Source organism: Cyprinus carpio, chromosome A22, assembly GCF_018340385.1.
Source record: "Cyprinus carpio isolate SPL01 chromosome A22, ASM1834038v1, whole genome shotgun sequence".
Classification (NCBI taxonomy): domain Eukaryota; kingdom Metazoa; phylum Chordata; class Actinopteri; order Cypriniformes; family Cyprinidae; genus Cyprinus; species Cyprinus carpio.
The window spans coordinates 12,995,061-13,009,028 of NC_056593.1; the positions used below are offsets into that span (position 1 = coordinate 12,995,061).

At 36.1% G+C, this 13,968-nt stretch overlaps 1 long non-coding RNA gene and 1 pseudogene across 1 annotated transcript; both read left to right on the forward strand.

Annotated features, from left to right (window-relative positions):
* The first annotated feature begins 247 nt into the window (after positions 1-247).
* Positions 248-854, forward strand: LOC122134893. Its single transcript, XR_006153187.1, has 3 exons — positions 248-360; positions 482-686; positions 786-854. It is a non-coding gene; the product is annotated as an uncharacterized LOC122134893 (long non-coding RNA).
* Positions 855-862: 8 nt separating this feature from the next.
* On the forward strand, positions 863-2,589 carry LOC109080100 (annotated as a pseudogene).
* Positions 2,590-13,968: the final 11,379 nt, after the last annotated feature.

Here is a 13,968-nt window from a genome sequence, read left to right on the forward strand (position 1 = left end):
TGTTTTGCACAGAATGCAGTGGACAAAGAGTCCTTAGTGATCCCATTCTCACAACAAAAAGTGCAAGACTTGTAACCCTAACACATGTCTTTGAAGGTAAGAGAAAAAGCCATACAGAACAAATTCCTTGTTGTTGTGTAATACTTAGAGTAGAAACAAAGACACATTTTAACTAATATCCATTTTTTTGTCTTAAAATTGATTTGTGTCAAATGTTTAGGTATATCAACATTCTTTAAAATGTGCTTCTCTTGTGGAATGATATACCGATATCAAGAGTGGGGCGATGGTGTACACAATTATGATGACCACATCATTCTTAGCCTTCACTTCTGTCTGTACATAAGGGCATCTCTCCAGGTTAGGTGACTGTATAGTCCTTGCTTTTTGCAATACAAAAGCATTTCTGGATATTTCACTTTATGTGAATAAGTAGAACAATTTTCTTAACATAATTATCTTTGACATTATCATTTTATAGACTCACACCACAGCAGGAAGAGTTTTTGAAGCCATGGAACTGTCACTGGGTGTGAAACTACCTCCACACAGCCGTATACTGCAGGGATACATGCATTTTGAAGCTTTGACAGACCATCAATACATATATTCATGTGTAAAATGTGGCTCCAATCCAGCCATTGTTGTCATGGATCTGCATAAGAAAGGAGTGTTCAGCCTGCCAGGTGAGGAAAATGTTTTAAAATTAATTTGAGGTGTTACTGATTTTTTTTATATATATATCCATAGTATATTTATCTATTTGCTTCAACTGTCTTTCACAGTTAGTGAAATCCCTGATCCATCAGATTACACTGGTATAGTGGACATGGAAGAATTTTGGACTTCACTCTCTCAGAAATCATTTCTGATGGACTTATGGAAACCTTCAGTAAGGCATTATTTACTTAACATGCTTTCATACAATAGGAATGTCTTATTTTTTTTGCTTCAGGGATTCAGTAGCCTAATCCAGTCTTAAAATTCTATATTTTTAATGTTATTGTCTTTTAACTGTGTGCATACAGATCAGGAAACAAAGCCATTCGTTGTACAACCTGACTACAATAAATGGTCACCCTGGATTGGGCCACAAACCAGGAAATCAAATTTGGTCTACAACACAGAGTGGGAGAAAGTACACAAAAAACTAACATCATCTGAGAAGGTCAATGTAGAAATACCTGAAGATAGACTTCTGGAACAAGTGATGGCAATGAAGGTAAACTTCACCATCCTTTTCACATTTATTCCTCCAAAATCTATTTATTCTTAGTCTTTAAATCCGACATTTACAATTTTAATCTTGGTGTGTTTGCTGTTTGACAGGTGGAAGAGGTGAAAAAACTATGCAAATCTTGTGGCATGGACTCTTCAGGATCCAAAATGGATCTAATTCTGCAGCTTCGCACAGAAATAAAGAACCGTAGCAGCTATGACAAAGTATTTGCCAAAGTTTGGGGTGCCTCTGGTAAGTATGACTATTGTTACTAATATTATTATTACATTTATGGACCGATGAATAGCATTGTGTGTTGCTAAAGAAATTTTATCTTCTTAGGTGGTTGGGCTACAATCATGTGTCCATGTGGAATTGTGTATAGTTTAAAGTTCAACCTGAGAGCTGAAAGTCCAAGGGACTATATGGACATGTTGATGTCATGGCAGCACATTCCAAATATAGTAATTTATGATTTTGCCCGAGGACTGGCAACTCATGGAACTATAAGATTTCCAACAGCACTGCCCTTTTCTCCTCACGAGGGGAGATTACTCAGCCCTACTGCTGAAAACATCCAATGTGCTAAAGAAGGGAGGCTCACAGTAAGCCTTCCATGGTTAATAAAGGCAAAGGAAACTCCTGATATAAATGGGCATCCATTAACAGGATCGTCAGAGCATTATGTGGCTCTATGATAAACTGCACGAGGGAAATACAAAGGATGATAAAGATGTACTAAGGAGGATTGAGCTCGTTCCTGAACTTGCTGGCCGTATCAACAGTCAAGTGGTTGAACAATTTTTCTCACAAATGGAAAAAAACAACTATTTCTTAAACATGATGAAGCCAAGTACCCAGATTTTCTTGATCAGAAACATAATCCATCACAGAAACTCCATCGTAAACACGGCAAGAATGGATAAGATTAAGAAGAGTCTGGACGTTGAGCATGTTACATTGAACAAACATGGACAAGCAGTCATTGGTAAAATGTAGTTATTTATTTATACCTTTGGGTGTTTTGTTTTTGTGATTTCTTTTCTTTTTTTTCTTTTTTTTAATTCAGGTACTTCCAATGAAAACGACAGGTTGGGTGAGTGTTGAGAAATACCTGTATAGTTCATGAGATTACATTTTCTCTTACCAATTAGTCAGTTGTCTATATGTGCACACTTTACAATGAGAGCTTTTGCAGCGAATGTGGCAGAAGTTAACATGAACATGTGTGGACACCAGTGTGAGGCTCTCACTCAAATAGCAAACCTCAGGCCCTGCAGAGATTCATGGACACTGAAGGGACATCTCCTTCAAGAACAAATGGTACGATAGAAGGTTTGTTATTTGTTGGGATTTCATTTTCATTCATTTTCTTTTTCTTCTTTTTTTTTTTGTTTTTCCAGATTCAACTATGTCTTGGATGTGTAGTAACCAGCCAATGAGCTGATAGTTAAGGACGGGATCAGTTTGCCTTACCCTAGACAAATTGTTTGTCTCTAAAGGAAACATGGACTCGTTTGTGGGTACCACTCTTGTTGAGTCAACACCCAATTTTAATTTGTGAAGTAATGCTAAAAGCAATATTTTAACACTTTTTAAACAGGTGGAGATGCATGCTTGGATGTTGTGCATAGCATGGCACAAAAATCAAGTATGATTTTGACTACTTCCAACATGTAAACAGTGTAGCCAATCAATTGCACCTGTATGAAGTTTAAAGCTTTGTATTGTTTGCAGGGAAAAAACATATTTATTTCCACATTGCCATATCCCACCAACTTGGCTCCACCTGCACACTGTGATCCTCTAATTTCCTCCCAGTAAGTTGTTCTAAGTACAACTCGCATCGGACTATTTATTTAAAAATACTTTGCATAGAAGAGATATTTAGTTTATGATTTCAGTGTATTTTATCTTGTTTGCTGTTATAGTCAGTATTTCACAGTCTTCTTCATTGTCATACACAGGAAATTGGGGCTTTGAACCTTACGATTTAGGTATCTTTGAGGACAAGTTCAACTGCGTTACTTTCTGAGATCTCAGATATAGACAAGGCTTTTACGCCTATACATAAGTAAAGGACTGATAAAATTACATTTATTATGGTTTAGTAACAGTTGCAGTGTTTTTTTTTGTTTTTTTTTTTTTTAGGAAGATGCGTCTAAGAAAGAAGCTCTTTTTTTCCCCCTATGGGTTCCAGGACACTATAGGCTATGTGTAAAGTGGTCTATACATTCAGCAAGCAAGTGAGGGACTGCAATGTCTGTCAAACTATGTTGTATCATTTTTTAAAATATATGTGCAGTTTTAACTTGAAAGGTGTATATACTACGAAACATGCTATTTTTTCTAGTTGAGACTGCATATTCCCTGCATGTAGGGTGATGAGGCCCGGACAGAGAGAGTTGGTCTTTTCTGGACTCTATGTAACCATAAAACTGCAGGAAGAATTTTGGAGACATTTCCTACCAAAAATGTCCTAAGGTTACTTAATGAAGACGTGCGTTTGGCAGCCACGTTCCCCTGGCCAGCCTCTGTTTTGTTTCATTTTGGGTGGTCATTTCTCTGGCCTGCAGTTTACAGGGAACACTTTATGTGGACTTTAGTGTATGTACTGTTCATGCTTCAGTTCTAGTGTTCCATGCATGATAAAAACAAAACAGAGGACTTTATTTACCATCCTTTTTTTTTAATAGGAAACTTGCACAGAATCTTGTCCCTGGAAAATGGTCAGAAAAAACTGGAAGTGATTTAAAGGTAAAACATACTGTAACTTCGATGATTTTTTTTGTGTGTGTGTGATTATTAACTATTCTTTATCTTGTATTATCAATGAATAAGTAACTATAAAATCATCTATTTGAACAGGGAGTTCCTGTGCAAAGATTATGGGAATGACTGCGGTATCTTCATGATCATGGCGAGTTAACAATTGTAGCTTAAACAAATTACAAGATTAAATTGACAAAATTATGTACAAAAAAAGTTATAAAAGTACACATTCATTTTAACACAATTTTATGCTCTTCACCTATACTGCATGACAAAAATTTTATTGAAAATATTTATTTTATATGCAGTACATCTGGTATATGGCAATGGAGGCTTATTTTGATTTCACTGTGGTAAGTGTTGCTTAAAATGGACATTATACAGATTTCTAAAAACAAGATAACCTCTTAATCATTTCACGTAGGTGTAATCTTGTAGATACTGACTTGCTGAATTGTGGTTATGTGATTAACTGATTTGAGTGTTACTCCTGTGTTTGAATTAGTTTATATGAATTGTTTTAGAGGAGAAATTTAAAATAAATTGTTTTCCTATTTAGAAGGACATGCCAGATCTTAGAAGGTGGTGGTGTATAGTTCTGATGGAGAAACTTTCATCTAGAAGAGTAAATTTATTTTTTTAAAATTGAATTAAATGCTTTTAATGCAACCGTTAAAATAAAAACCAATCAATATTATATCAATAATGTGCGTTTGCAGTCACGGGGAAAAAGATTTGCACATTGAACTGAAGACGGGAGACAAACTCTTAAGGGAACTTTTACACCTGTCTTCCGCATACCAAGGAAAAGAAAATGTCCAGACCCCACAGTAAGCTTTGTGGGGTTTATCTTTTACAGAGCTACTCTAAAAGAGACTGCTAAGAAGTCAAACTGCTGACCACATTTCTAATATTTTTCATTTTTCCACAGAAGGATGGCAAGCTAACCAAGAGAATCCAGACCTAAAAACATTATGAAATGGGCACAACACAGAAATGGGTACATCCATTGTATGTACAGATAAATGAATAGTTCCCCAAAATGTGTGTATGAACTTTGCTAAACGTGTGTGTGTGCGATTTATATTAAAAAAGAGCTTTATTTCAGTCTGTTCTAATTCAAAATTGGATCACTTCAGAAAACATTTGTTAACCTGCATGTCTGTGTGTATTACAAGTAAACTTTGAACACTGTCATCCTATGATCAATTAAACCTGCCATTTTAACGATTGAAATATTTTGAATAACACAGAGCCTTCAGAACAATAAAAAACATTAGAAAAATTAAATACATTTGTCTCTCTTTTTTATTCATTTTACATCATAGCCATGAAGACATACAATGAACAACTTCAAAAAGCATATACATTTACAGTACATCTGACATTATTTTACAGTGTATATGGTATAATGACACTTAACCAATAAAGTGTGGCAAGGTAGTGTTTTTTTTTTTTTACATCTAAATAAAACCTAGTATGTGTTCGTTCCTGTCAAATAAAAATGAAATAAAAAATAGTAGTCTTGTTTGTGTCTGTATGGACTGTAGAATTTTATATATATTCTATATTTTAATTCTTTTCTCGTGATAATATGTCATAGGCCTTCAGATATTTAAATATATCTATTTTATAATTTTATTTATCAAATGCTTACATTTTATGCAGGATCAGTTAAACTTAAAGTGAGAAACGGAATTTAATTCACAAACTTTTATGTTGATATGACGTTTTTGTGGAGACCCCACCCCCTTTTGGAGGTATGGCCCACATTTGGAGTTCACGCCCCGTTTTGGAGGTCTCCGGGCTGCAGTTAAATGTCCCGTTTACCGTTTTAACTTCAAATTTCATTTGCTACTATTGTCAGTGTCGTAGTTACTTACTATGATTTTACTACAAATACAACTTACATCTTTGAACCTGAAATGAATATAAAACTTATCCAAGGTCCATATGGCACGTCACGTGACCGATAGAGTTTAATCACCCCAGTTAGCAGCTGTGTTCATTTAGTTAACGGCAATGAAATTCAAAGACAGCCTCGGATGACTGATACAGCGATTAAACAGACAGCTCTAATCTGATTAATACAGATGACAGAATAGGATTTATAACAGGCATTAAAAGAGCTTATACTATACTCACCCAACCTGTGGCACTGATGGCAAGTATCGCGATGTGTGCTGAAGGAGACTTCTATAACGTGATTTCATAGCATGCCCTTTGTGTCTGAGTATTGACACCAAAAGTTTCCCCACTGATCAAGCAATGAAGGTCTTAGTGCATCGATATAGCGATGCCGAGGGGCACCTTTGGCGTCTACATAGTGACGCTAGAGGTGCTTGACCATGCTTCAGTTTTTGAGCGTTTTTCCGCCTTGGGAGTGAGAATGGGTTGTCTTAAGAGTGAGGATCATTATGAAATTAAGATTAAGGTTAGAAGTTCTATGCACAATACTTATGTTAGATCTTCAATGCTCAGGCTTGTCAGTTTAGAACGTCTGAGAAACACTAATGCTGAGTTAGTGCTTCTAGTCAAATTAAGTGAAAACAAGCCCACAAATGCTGAAAAGCTTCTCTCTCAGTGAGAGAAAGATGCTTTTATTCAATGTTAAGTGCAATACTTGCCAACATGAAAGATGTTTTCTGGATATGAATTAAAGTGTTTTTTTGCAATTGCAGAAATACAGTTTTTAATGTATTAGAAGTTCTATACACAGAAAGTTATGTTAGAGCTTCAGTGATCAGGCTTGTCAGTTTAGAGCTTTCTGAGAACCCTAATGCTGAGTGCTTCTGGTCAAATTAAGTGAAAACAAGCACAAAAATGCTGAAAAGCTTCTCTCTCAGTGAGAGAAAGATGCTTTATTCAATGTTAAATGCAAAACTTATCAACATGAAAGATGTTTCTGACTTATGAATTAAAGTGTTTTTTACAATGAAGAAAAAACACTAATTCATCTGTTAGAAGTTCTATGCACTGAAACTTATGTTAGAGCTTCAATGCACAGGCTTGTCAGTTTAGAGCTTCTGAGAACACTAATGCTGAGTTAGTGCTACTGGTCAAATAAAATAAAAACGAACTCAAATATGCTGAAAAGCTTCTCTCTCAGTGAGGGAAAGTTGCTTTATTCAATGTTAAGTGCAAAACTTGGCAACATGAAAGGTTTCTCACTTATGAACTAAAATGTTTTTGCAATGCATAAAAACAGTTTTTAATGTGTTAGAAGTTCTATGCACAGAAACTTATTTTAGAGCTTCAATGCTCAGGCTTGTCAGTTTAGAGCTTCTGAGAACACTAACGCTAAATTTTGTGTTTCTGGTCAAATGAAGTGAAAACAAGCCCAAATACGCTGAAAAGCTTCTCTCTCAGTGATAGAAAGATGCTTTATTCAATGTTAAATGCAAAACTTTCCAACATGAAAGATGTTTCTGACTTATTATAAACAGTATTTCTGCATTGCAAAAAAAACACTTCAATTCATCTGCTAGAAGTTCTATGCACAGAAACTTATTTTAGAGCTTCAAAGCACAGCCTTGTCAGCTTAGAGCTTCTAAAAACACTAATGCTGAATTCAGCATTAGTGTTCTCAGAAGCTCTAAACTGACAAGCCTTGCAAGAATCACTTTAATTCATAAGTCAGAAACATCTTTCATGTTGGCAAGTTTTGCACTTAACATTGAATAAAGCAACTTTCTCTCTGAGAGAGAAGCTTTTCAGCATTTTTGGGCTTGTTTTTCACTTCATTTGACCAGAAGCACTAACTCAGCATTAGTGCTCTCAGAAACGCTAAACTGAGAGCCCTGTGCATTGAAGCTCTAAAATAAGTTTAGGTGCATTGAACTTCTAACACATTAAAAACGGTCTTTCTGCATTGCAACAAACACTTTAATTCATGTCAGAAACATCTTATGTTGGCAGGTTTTGGCCTTTACATTGAATAAAGCAACTTTCTCTCACTGAGAGAGAAGCTTTTCAGCATATTTGGGCTTGTTTTCACTTAATTTGACCAGAAGCACTAACTCAGCATTAGTGTTCTCAGAAGCCTGTGCATTGAAGCTCTAACAACAACAAAAAACGTTAGTAGTTACAACAGACTTAGAATTCAAGCCACTTGGGAACATAGAGAGCTCTTAAAGAAACACTATGATGCCAAGGGAGACTTTTAAATACCTTTGATGGAATTAATCCATTTAAGCACTTTTTAGTTTTTCCTTCATGGAAGCATCAAAATACACATACTGTAACCGCTGACGGTTTTCTTTTTTAATACAATTTCTTGGAGAGCAAAATTACTCAAAATCTTCACTTCTTCACAGACCAGAATAGTTACTGCACGATTGGATCTATGCTCTTGGTTACAAAAGTGGATCCATATCCAAAGTGGATCCATATCCATAATATCTCCGCCTAAAAATAACACAAATAGCTAACAGATAGAACAGACCTAGAAATCAAGCCACTTATGACTATAGAGGGCACTCAAAGAAACATTATGATGCCAAGGTAAATGAACCTGATCAAGATTTTTCTTTTAATACATTTTCTTGAAGAGCAAAACTACCCAAGGTCTAGACTCGTATTGCTTCACACATCAGTATAACCACTGCAAGTTTATGTGTGTTTGCTGTCTGTTACAAAGTGGATCCACATTCCTAAAAACATAAAAAAATAAAAAAATAAATAAGTAATTACAACAGGGTTAGAATTCAAGCCTCTTGAGACCCTAGAGGCCTCTTAAAGAAGCACTATGATGCCAAGGTAGACCTTTAAATGCCTTTAATGGAATTGATTCGTTGAACAACTTTTCAGTTTTTCCTTCGTGGAAGTATCAACCTACTGTAACAACTGCCACTGCACCAAAATTAACTTGATCAAGATTTTTCTTTTTAATACAATTTCTTGGACAGCAAAATTACTCAAAATCTTGACTTGTATTGCTTCACACATCAGTATAACCACTGCAAGTTTGTATCTTTGCTGTCTGTTACAAAGTGGATCCATATCCATAATATTTCCCCCCAAAAACATCAAAAAACGGCAGTAGTTACAACAGATTTAGAATTCAAGCCACTTGAGACCCTAGAGTCCACTCAAAGAAACACTATGATGTCAAGGTAGAGCTTTAAATGCCTTTTAATGGAATTGATTCATTGAAGAACTTTTCAGTTTTTTCCTTCGTGGAAGTATCAAGCTACTGTAACAACTGCCACTGCACCAAAATTAACTTGATCAAGATTTTTCTTTTTAATACAATTTCTTGGACAGCAAAATTACTCAAAATCTTTATTCGTATTGCTTCACAGACCAGAATAACTACTGCATGTCTGTGTTTTTGCTCTTGGTTACAAAAGTGGATCCACATCCGTAATATTCCTTCCTAACAACATCAAATAACACCAGTAGTTACAACAGATTTAGAATTTAAGCCACCTGAGACCCTAGAGTCCACTCAAAGAAGCACTATGATGCCAAGGTAGACCTTTAAATGCCTTTGATGGAGTTTATCCATTTTAAGCACTTTTTCAATTTTTCCTTCATGGAAGCATCAACCTACAGATACTGTCATGATCGGTCACTGCACATCCGTTTATTCACCGCACAGACTTTTACATGATACAGTACACCCTGGACTTCATTTCCCATATACCCCTGCCTAGGAACTCATCATTGAACCTCACCTGTTTCCCATCAGTGACACTATAAAAGTTGCACTCATCCACATTCACATTGCAAAGTCTTGTTCTAGTTCTGTCTGGCTTTTCCCCGAGCGTTTTCCTAGTGTTTTGTTCCTTCCGTGTTTGACTTTGGATTGTTTATACCGACTGTGATTCTCTGCTGCCTGCCCCTACCTTTGCTTGTTACTGTTTCTGATTTTTGGATATCCCCTGACATACCTGATGCTGTCCTTTGATCATTGCCTGTTTGACCATTCTTAATAAACTACTGGATCTGGATCTGAACGTCTCTGACTCCTCGTTACACATACTGTAACCGCTGCCGGTACTGTTACAGCTGCCGACTGTTATGGAGAGCAAAATTACTCAAAATCTTGATTGTATTGCTTCACAGACCAGAATAATACTACTGCACGTTTGTGTTTTTGCTCTTGGTTACGAAGTGGATCCACATCCATAATATTTCCCCCTAACAACAACAAAAAACATAAGTAGTCACAACAGACTTAGAATTCAAGCCACTTGAGACCCTAGAGTCCACTCAAAGAAGCACTATGATGCCAAGGTAGACCTTTAAATGCCTTTGATGGAGTTTGTCCATCTAAGCACTTTTCAGAATAGGTACTGCACGTTTGTGTGTCTTTGCTTTCAATTACAAAGTGGATCCACATCCGTAATATTTCCACCTAAAAATAACACAAATCGCTAGTAGTTACAACATATCTACAATTCAAGCCACTTGAGATCCTAGAGGGCACACAAAGAAACACTATGATTCCAAGGTAGACCTTTAAATGACTTTAAAATAATTTATCCATATAAGAACTTTTAAGTTTTTCCTTCTTGGAAGTATCAAGCTATTGTAACAACTGCTGCTGTATCTATATTAGCTTAATCAAGATTTTTCTTTTAATACAATTTCTTGTAGAGCAAAATTACTCAAAATCTTCACTTGTATTGCTTCACAGACCAAATAGTTACTGCACGACTGGGTCTATGCTCTTGGTTACAAAAGTGGATCAGTATCCAAAGTGGATCCATATCCATAATATTTCCACTTAAAAATAACACAAATGGCTAATAGATACAACAGACCTCTAAATCAAGTGACTTGTGACTATAGAGGGCACTCAAAGAAACATAATTATGCCAAGGTAAATGAACCTGATCAAGATTTTTCTTTTAATACAATTTCATTTTGGAGAGCAAAACTACTCAAAGTATTGACTTGTATCAGTTCAAACATCTGATGGAAATGGCAAAAATGAAACAAACATCGTACAGGATATTCAAAATAATGTACTTCCTGTTGGCTTTTGGATTTTGTACCAATTGTAGGTAATGGTGTGTTACACGTGTGTACCGATTTTCATGCATGTACGTGAAACGTAGCTCGAGGTGCAGTCCGTTGAAATTTCAAGGGGGTCATCATGTTCTGTTACACATTTGTACTTACACATACCATTCAGTTAGAGATGAGTAGTTACACAAACATTACAGCTGTAGATACCATGTACCAATGTATTAGGGACACATAATACACAGTGGGACCCTATTGGCCCTCCAGGGTTTTAGGTAGCTTGAATTGGATCCACTTAGATAATGTTTCGTCCTAGGGTCTAAGGTAGCTTGATTTCTATAATTTCTATAATATTCTATAATTTTCCGCCCTAAAAGTCCTAATCATGATGCTGTGGCCGCTGGAGGAGTTTCTCAGCGCGGATTTCCCTCGAGATCCGGGCCGTTTAGACTCCTTGTGGTAATCATGATGCTGTGGCCGCTGGAGTGTTTAAGCCTATACTTATATCCATCACCACCTGTAAGCTGTTTTCAGTAGCTGTAGTCATCATATCAGTATTTTATTTTCAGAGTTGTCTATTCCGACTTGTGTTGCGGTAAAAACAGCAACAGGTAGCGGCAGTAGCTCACCGAGTGCAACCGTTTTATGTCATCAGAATAATGGCACCCCTCCATAGTCCAAAGTATGTATAAAACTATGTGATTTGTTAAATGACATAAATCTTTAATGGGTTTTCCACTACATATTTTTAGTAAGGACATCATTTATGTTTATATTAAGCTATACAAATCTTATCTTTCTAATTCTAATCAACATTGTCCAATTAAAATAGCTACTGCATGTTGGTGTCTTTGCTCTCGCTTACAAAGTGGATCCACATCCATAATATTTACCCCTAAAAACATCATAAAATGCCAGTAGTTAGAACAGAATTAGAATTCATGCCACTTGACACCCTAGAGGGCACTGAAAGATAACACTATTACGCCATGGTGGACCTTTTAATGCCTTTGATGAATATTTGTCCATTTAAAACAGCTACTGCATGTTGGTGTCTTTGCTCTCTCTTACAAAGTGGATCCACATCCATAATATTTCCCCCAGCAACATCACAAAACGCCAGTAGTTTTTTAAGGGCTTAAATTGATAAATTTAAGCCCATAAAAATTGATAAATTCCACCAAAGGCATTTAAAGATCCACCATTGCATAATATTGGCTTGCAAAGAGAGGAAAGACACCAACATGCAGTAGCTATTTTAAATGGACAAATTCAATCAAAAGCATTTAAAGGTCCTGCATGGCATAATGGTGTTTCTGTGAGTGCCTTCTAGGGTGTCAATTGGCTTGAATTGTAAGTTTTTTTGTAACTACTGCAGTTTTGTAATGTTTTAGGGCTAAATATTATGGATGTGGATCCACATTGTCAGCGAGAGCCAAGACACCAACATGTAGTAGCTATTTTAATTGGACAAATTCAATTAAAGGCATTTTAAGGTCCTCCATGGCATAACAGTGTTTCTTTGAGTGCCCTCTAGGGTGTGAAGTCGGATGAATTCTAAGTATGCTGTAACTACTGTCGTTTTGTGATGTTGTTATAGGGAAATATTATGGATGTGGATTCAGTTTGTAAGAGAGAGCAAAGACACCAACGTAAGATCATAACGTTCATGATCATAAAATTAGTAACTCACTGAAATGTGTTTTTTTTGCATTACAAAAACATTTCATTTTAGATGTTAGAAACATCTTTAATGTGGGCAAGCTTTAGTCTTAACAGTGCATAAATCAGCTTTCTCTAACAGAAAAAGAAGGTTTTCAGCCTGTGTGTGGCCTTGCATTCTGTTTATTTGCTTAGTTGCACTAACAGAGTGTTACAGTTCACAGTAGCTCTATACTAAGCGTCTTATGCTTGGAAGTTTAAACAAACTCATGATCATAAAACTAGTAACTCACTGAAATCTGTTTTTCTTCATTGCAAAGGCATTTAGTTAAAGATGTTAGAAACATCTTTCATGTGGGCAAGCTTTCAACATGTTGAATCGGCATTGGGGACGTCGGGGCCGTCGGCGAGAGTGAGAGCTCTGATTGGATGTTCAGTTTGAGCGAACGTCAGTGCCAAGAATTAAAGCAAAAGTGATGAAAACAAGCATGAATGAAGACGGTACATACAGAAGGCTGTTTAAATGTTACGTGATCTTTCCCAATCATTCTAATAAGCGAATGTTTTCATAACAACATGAGCCACTTAAAATGATTAAAGTTATCAACGTTACTGATATTCAAAATAGTAAGTCCATTTAAAATAGCTACTGCATGTTGGTGACTTTGCCCTCGCTGACAAAATGGATCCACATCCATAATCTTTAGCCCTAAAAAATAAAAAAAACGGCAGTAGTTACAACAGAATTAGAAATCAAGCCACTTGACACCGTAGAGGGCACTCAAAGAAAAACTATTATTACATGGAGGACATTTAAATGCCTTTGATTGAATTTGTCCATTTAAAATAGCTACTGCATATTGGTGTCTTGGCTCTCGCTTACAAAGTGGATCCACATGCAGTAGCTATTTTAAATGGACAAATTCAATCAAAGGCATTTAAGAGTCCACCATGGCATAATAGTGTTTCTTTGAGTGCCCTCTACCATGGCATAATAGTGTTTCTTTGAGTGTGCTGTGTGTTGTGGCGTTTTATGATGTTTTTAGGGGTAAATATTATGGATGCAAGTTTATGTGTGTTTGCTGTCTGTTACAAAGTGGATTCACATCCATAATATTTCAACCTAAAAACATAAAAAAACACCAGTAATTACAACAGATTTAGAATTAAAGCCACTTGAGACCCTAGAGGCCTCTCCAAGAGCAAAAACACAGATGTGCAGTAGTTATTCTGGTCTGTGAAGCAATACGAATCAAGATTTTGAGTAATTTTTCTCTCCAAGAAATTGTATTAAAAAGAAAAATCTTTATCAAGTTCATTTAGATACAGTGGCAGTTGTT